This window comes from Dermacentor andersoni, chromosome 7, assembly GCF_023375885.2.
Source record: "Dermacentor andersoni chromosome 7, qqDerAnde1_hic_scaffold, whole genome shotgun sequence".
Taxonomy (NCBI): Eukaryota; Metazoa; Arthropoda; class Arachnida; order Ixodida; family Ixodidae; genus Dermacentor; species Dermacentor andersoni.
In genome coordinates, this window is record NC_092820.1 from 124,094,901 (window position 1) to 124,102,452 (window position 7,552).

A 7,552-nucleotide genomic window follows, 5' to 3' on the forward strand; every position below is an offset into this window, starting at 1 on the left:
ACACGTTCACAAAGACATGGGAAACATGAACATGATGCACTTGGAAGTTCTTGAGGACGCATAAATTGAGCAAGTAACACTGGCTTTTGTAAGTGCTCTAGTAATCCATGTATTGTACAGAGTTGTGTAATAAGCCGTTCGAGACAATTGAAATCTCGTATGGACCATCAAAAAAAGATAAAGTTAGAATGTGTTGTTCCGCGAACATCTTTTGAAACGTGAAATTGCGTGTGTGACGTTTCTGTCTTGTTTTCCTTCTTTCAACTTATCTCGCGCGGTTTTTCTTGAAGAAATCGTGCAGGAGCATATATTTACTAAAGGAATGACGCGCATGAAGGCGTATATTTGTTACGGTGAGCATATTTTGGTAACATTTGTTGTTCAATTACGTAATTCTGTTGAGAACGGAGCCGTTATAAAGCGCATTTGTTGCGGTACATGTTTTGGTGGTGGCCCGTAGAAGCCCATTCGTCATGTATGTGTTGCCCCTAGCGACGCGAGCGCCAACGAGTACGGCGACTACAATGCTCCTCTCCCGCAGCCGCCACAGGGGAAGAGGGCAGCGGGAGAGGAGGAGGGATGTCCCTTCCAAACGCTCCCACAAAGCAAGTAAACTTGTGCGACAGCGCGTGTGTCTGAGAGTTGCAATAGTTGACGTTCGTGCGGCAAACGACCCGGCCACTGGGCTGCGCATCGGCGCCTTGGTATATCAGTGGTGCTAACTAGCGCACCTCCGACCACCACTACAACGTGCGAATGAGCCAAAGACAGCTTTTATTATACGGAATTAAGAGCACACTTTAGCTCGGACTCAACTACGATGCCGCCAAATCAAACACATGTAAAGCGCAGAAACGTTTTTCTGAGATAAGCACCGGGCCGATATCAATGAAGTTTGTTGCGTTTGACAGAGAATGTTAAATTCTAGTGACGCGTCCAAGTATGTCACGTCAGATCATAAAACTGGGACAGCATGCTACCTTTCATTACGTACGCATTTAACACCTCTCAGCACGAAGTTACGGGATACAGTCCCTTCTTTCTCCTTTATGCTCGTCCGCCTCGTTATACACTAGACACTATCTTCCCGTTTTACGCCCACGATATTTTTTGTATATCCGAAACAGTTTCTCTTGGTGAAGAGGCCCGACGACTTGCTTCTTTGCGCACTCTTCTTTCACAAGACCGCTCGAAGGCACGCTACGAGCGCCGACGCAGACACGTGATATATGACCCTGGTGATTTAGTGTGGCTCTGGAAACCTACAAGAAAACGTGGATTGTGTGAAAAACGGCTGTCCAACTATGTTGGACCCTATGCTATTGCTGATCGTATAAGCGAATTAACCTACCGCATAGCACCCCCCACGTCAGATGGCCGACGGGCAGCAAACACTGAGCTCTCGCATGTCGCCCGTTTAAAGCCCTTCATCTCTTGACAGCCTATTTGACTTGTCCGGCGGGCTTCGTTTGCGTGGAAGGAAATGTGACACTTACTTGCGTAGTGGGCTTACGCCTCAACAGTATGTGGGGCATCCAAGACAGGAAAAAGAGGGAGATGACGGGCGGCTGGCTAGCTGACTCTCGATAGGCGCGCAGCTGATCAAGGCCGTCGCGTCTAACTCTACCTGGCTTGTGAATAAATGCCTTTCGTGGGCGTAACGATATATAGTTATGTTTTATGTAGTTATGTGTAAGTTAGGTTGGCCGTCTTGTCTGTGAACGGTGAACTTCGGTACGCATTTCTCAATTTGTTTTCCGAGTTTTCCCTTCAATACTGCAATATGTGTGTCTGGGTGTTCATACACTCTATTGTGGAGATTTTATTACCTGTGCGCGTAATTTCGAGTGCATTCGTTGAGAATCTTCAGTTTTTGTCACTGCTTTGACTGGCTTTCATTTTCGTTTTGTCTGCCGTTCTACAAGTACCCAGTTACCACAAAAGGGGCACCAGCCTGTTCATCAAATTCACATCAGTCATCAAAGAGGAACAAATTTACTAATCTTCCGCACTGCCTAACCACGAAGTGACGCGCCGGAAAGAGGTGAATGCTCTGGTATCTCGTGCACGCAGTTGGAGGTTCATATCGAACGACGTCTTAACATAGCAGCCCAGAGATTTCAACACTGTCTGCATCGGATAACAACGTCTTCTGTGTATATCACCATGGAGAGCAATACCGAGGTTATAAGGGCCGGTCCATTGAAGGGACAGAAGATTAAACTAGACCTGCCCTGGGAGCTGTTCATCGAGCGCCGCAGTATTAGAGAGGTACGTATTTCGCAATTTCTCGTGTCGCAGGATTTCTCGAGACTGGATGAAGGCGCCGACCTCAAGTCGTGTTCGCCAGCCAAACGGCTTTGGGCCGTGAAGCAATAGCTGTACACGTGGCGATGAATCCAGTTGGTGTAGGTGGCTCAATCTGCCTGTTAAAATGAGCATCAACGGAGGTCTGTCTGTCTGTCTGTCTGTCTGTCTGTCTGTCTGTCTGTCTGTCTGTCTGTCTGTCTGTCTGTCTGTCTGTCTGTCTGTCTGTCTGTCTGTCTGTCTGTCTGTCTGTCTGTCTGTCTGTCTGTCTGTCTGTCTGTGTCTGTTTGTCTTGTCTTGTCTTGTCTTGTCTTGTCTTGTCTTGTCTTTCTTGTATTGTCTTGTCTGTCTTGTCTTTCTTGTATTGTCTTGTCTTGTCTTTCTTGTATTGTCTGTCTTGCTGTCTTGTCTATTGTCTTTCTTGCCTTGTCTTGCCTTGTCTTGTCTATTGTCTTTCTTGCCTTGTCTTGCCTTGTCTTGTCTATTGTCTTAGCACACAGGGCGCTCAAGTTGCAGCTCGCTGCAACAACCACGATTTTAGTGATGCTTGACTAGGCTGATAGAACATAAAAGATGGAAAAGAGGCCATTTATAGAAGTAGAAAAGCCACAAAAAAAAGTGGCTGCTTGTCACACGAGATGTGTGCACATTTTGAGTGAGTATTTCGTTTTATTCACTGCAGTGTCGCGCGTGGGAGGACGTGACCTGTCGTTCTGCGAAGTGGGAGCTGTGAACTTTTCTCAAACCGTTTTAACACATGGATTTTGCGCACAGTGCCGGTTTCAGACACAGCACCTGCCTTACTGACGGGAATAAAAACTTATCGCATAGCGCTCTATAGCAGAAACGACATTCATCTGAGGGAGGAGTTCCCAAATTACCGTATTCTCTCCTCCTCACCCTTCTTTCTTAGGCTATTACGGCTGGGTGGAGTCCAGGGGCTTCCACCGGTGAATCACTGGCGTTATCGGTTACGAGGAGGGAGACGCCACACTTCCCAGGGGACCTGGCCTAGCACGATCGAGGTGGAGGTAAGCGTGAGGGCTTGACACGGGCACGCCCGTGGGCTTAAACACGCAAAGCGCCTGTCGTGGGCTAGCGAATTAGGACAAGCCACAGGCAGTGCCTTTTACGCTTGCTCTGCAGAGAATCGCTTCTCCAAGAGCAGAGGACATTACTAAACGAGCCCACCAGACTGCAATGTTTTTGAAACTCTTTTGTGCTTGGGGCTCTTTACATATTTTTTTACGTGTTACATCAGAAGGAGATGTTTTGCCCACGATCACGTCCACGTTTCGGGTACATAACCCGCATGTGTCCCATACTGTTCTAGATTTTCACACTTTATTTTATGCACTTATTTTTTGTAGTGCATGCGATTTTAGGGATAGATCTGAATGGGACCGAGTCTGTAGTACAAGTGTGGTCATCAAAAGTACTCGCACACGCAACAGTGCTGGGATGCGGCCGCGGGACACATATTTCTTGCCCGCGTTTTATGTTAATCTATCTATGTACGTGCACGTGTTTTACATTCGCAATGTTTTTTCTGTGTTTGTGTTCGCTCTAGTGCTTGTTCAGTGTGTGTGTACAAGCGCCTTCGTATTTCACTTGCACCGAGGCATTTCTTGTCGCGCAAATTTTCTATTTCCAAGAACCGGTGTTCACACCTACCCAAGTCCTCCTCCGCAAAGCCGCGGACATAATGACTGGTGGATGGACAGCATGGACAGGGCGGACAGAACGGGATGGACACCAATCTGTCTCTACTTCAGTGACTTAGTTAAAACGATGGCGTAGGTTCCTGCAAAGCTGGCTTTGCCATAATGTTATTCATTGTGCGGCCAAGCTCGCTTTAGTGATTCGTTTCCATTCACGTTGTAAAGGTAACCAAACCAAGCTGCTCGCTTAGTCTTAAACAACCAAAATAACATAAAATATACGGACGCACGGACGGGCGGACAAACGGACGGACGGACGGATGGACGGACTGACGGACAGACGGACGGACAATTCTGCGTGTTAACTGATACCATGCATTTCGCTGCAATGTGACACCTACTAACCGCATTGCCTCTCATCGACGGGCTTCGCGCGAATATCATTGCATTTTTAGGTAACATTTTACCGTGTTTTTCAAAGATTCCCTATAAACAGCTTTGCTATAAAACGCTACATTATTTAACATCGCGAATTTTGACGATATTTCTCCGGGCCAAGGAGCTTGACGACCACTTGTGTGCTTTTTCTTCAATCCTCCTCCCGTGAAACTTGTAGGCGTACTTGTGAAGGCGACAGCCTACAATGAATATTCGTGGTATTATTTTAGTTCAGTTGCTCAAATAAATACGCAGTCCCGCAGCACTCTCTTTGTAGCTGGATACACTGCCTAGTAGAAAGAGCCTAATTCACTCTGTGATTTCTCGTATTTCTGGCTGAGTAATTTGGCGGCCTTAAGATATCCCGTCTTGCTTGCCGTCGCAAGCATAGGAGCTGAGTCACAGGCGCCCTCGTGAAATATTCATCGCGAACTTCAAAAATTTTAGTCACTTCCTGTTCTCGCTCTCTCTCTCTTTGTGAAACAATCATATTCTCTGCAAAAGCCAGCTAATTTCCAGAGAGGATTTCGCCCTAATCTAGACGAAGCTGCTCGTCGGAATAGATTTGCGCCTGTTGCAACCTGAAATGTTCGGCTTTACAAAATTGGCAAGCGCTGCCCCGCGCTTAACGATTTTTATTTTATTTTTGTAGCATTATTTTAAATTTCCTTTTCCTTCTTTTCTTTATTTATATGTGCAGGCTGAGAAGCTTAATGAACGACACTCAAGACCAGACTGCTTCGTGTCGTAATGCGCGCGGTCTTGGAGGGCATGTTAGGGCTGATTGCTTTCATCAAAAAGAAAAAAAGAAAAACACCTTGCGCAGGAACGTGTAATCTTTCACCTTTATTAGGCAAGCAGTTCGAGCGTAGGGACCAACATATCGAGTCTAGACGAGCGCTTAATATCACAAACCCAAAACACATCGAAGAAAATTACGTCTTGCTCACGTTCATTGCTGCCCATAGATGATACATTCGTGCGAAAAGAAAGCAGTGTGATAAATAACTGAAAAAGAATAATTAGTATACGAAGGGATTCCTAATTTATCTACGGCACTGAGCTTCTTGAAATAGCATAAAAATGCTACAGGGGAACTTGCGTTTTGTTGCCCGCTCTTAGCCCTATAATGCTCGACATGTAATTTTTGTCGCGATGAGTTTTATACATCATATTCTGATTCATACTTGAAAACTTTAACGCGTAATATATGGTACCGTCTTTGGTTAATTGCGAGAGCGCGTTTTTAGTGTGTTTTATAGTTGGGTAAAGGAAATAGAAAAGAGTTGTTCGATATTAGGTTGCCTAAGACAACACTTCATTGTTATTTTTTGTACAAATAATATTTTAATAATTTTTGTACACAACCTTTGTGTTTTTGCACGTGCTCTGTATGGCCCGACATAAAGTTGAACAAGTGGTTCTAATTTGCTTTGAAGAGGGACTGCGTTAATTGTTTATAGAAAATATTCGGAATTTTGAGGTATGAAGCTCAGTGCAGCAAAAAACATTTTTGTGCCCTTCGACTCTGTGAAGAAGAAGAATCGTTCAGCCTGCTGCTCTATACTGTTGTACAAAGGACAAAAAACAAAAAAACACAGACACACATGTGCGCAAACTTTCGACTGTTTATTGTTCGCTATCGCACGTCAAGTATACACACGACGGGTGACTCTAAAATGTATATATAACACAATATGCAATACGAAAACGACGCCAAACTACGCACACCTGATTAAACAATGACGAGTATGGCTAGATCAAACATTTGTCTATGACTTTAAAAGCTGATTCACTCAGCGCCACTGAAGGTGTGCTATCGTGTTTTCCCGAGTCATTTTTGAGCATGAAATACGCTTCCGAAATTTCACGTACTTTTTTAGATCTGCGTCGAGCCAAGGCCTTGGTTTGTTTGGAGATTGGCTTGGCTTCTTCAAAGAAAGCAAGGCCCAGGCTCGATAAATCGATAAATCAGATGTGTTTAGTTTGGCTACTTTTTTGTCTTTTGCTTCGTGTTATATATTTATTTTACAGTCACCCTTCGTGTATATATTTGACGTGCGATAGCTGGAAGTTGGAAGATAGCTGGAGTTGGAAGTTGGATAGCGACAGTTCGAAGATTGCGCACGCGTGCGTGTGTGTTTCTTTTTTTGTCCGTTGTACAACAGCATAGCGTAGCAAGCTGAACGATGCCTAGCCCCAGACGAAGCTTTATTGAAGAAGATTAACCAGCGAAGCGATATTCGGATGACTATATCGACAACTATATTGATTTATATGGTTATTGCTATATTGATTGAATAAAGACACATGCACGTAACGTCGTGGTTGTTATCGTCTTTATTTTGTCTCATTCGTTACCACAGTGACCATAGCTTTGCCGTAGCTGTGCCACACCGCGATCGATTGTACTTTTATGCTAGACACGCTCTTGCCGAAGGTTATATCTACACACGACCTTGTGACGCGTGGACGGCACATTGACGTCCATGTAGCACTCAATTCCAAACCGTTCCAACAGGAAGGATACAATGCTCTTGCCGTCGGGGCACGCTAGGTCGACGTTAAAGTAGATGATTGGTGGGTGCACTACTGCGTTTTATTATACTTTTCGACCATCCAATGGGAGCGAAGGAGCGCCGCCATCCCATGTTCTATATATGGCCATGAAGGTGATGCTTAATAACATGATCAATTAGATAACATTCAGAGCGACCGCCGCGACTGATAACATCACGTGGAAACAGTTGGACGAAAATATATATATATATTTTTTTCATGCTAGACGGATCTTTCCCACGGACAGGTCTTTTATCGGATCTTAGTCATATCGCTGGAAAAACGCGACCTTGGGCGCTGTGGGGTTAACGTAACTTGTCGCTATTTTTTGTTTACCGCATGGCAACGTTAAAACCTTTAACGACAGCTCTACAGCGATAAGGACACTCGACTAGAATCTACGACTAGAATCTACGACTAGAATCTACAACTAGAATCTACGGCCAGGATCTACGGCTAGGATCTACGGCTAGGATCTACGGCTAGGATCTACGGCTAGGATCTGCGGCTAGGATCTGCGGCTAGAATCTGCGGCTAGAATCTGCGGCTAGAATCTACGGCTAGAATCTACGGCTAGAATCTACGGC

General features: G+C 45.1%; 1 long non-coding RNA gene across 1 annotated transcript in view; it reads left to right on the top strand.

The window, feature by feature from the left end:
• The window catches only part of LOC129385629 (uncharacterized), a 130,318-nt gene that overhangs the window by 55,392 nt on the left and 67,374 nt on the right, over nt 1–7,552 (top strand). The window contains exon 2 of the long non-coding RNA XR_008613097.1: nt 3,221–3,338. This is a non-coding gene — a long non-coding RNA (uncharacterized lncRNA). The remainder of the gene's footprint in view (nt 1–3,220; nt 3,339–7,552) is intronic.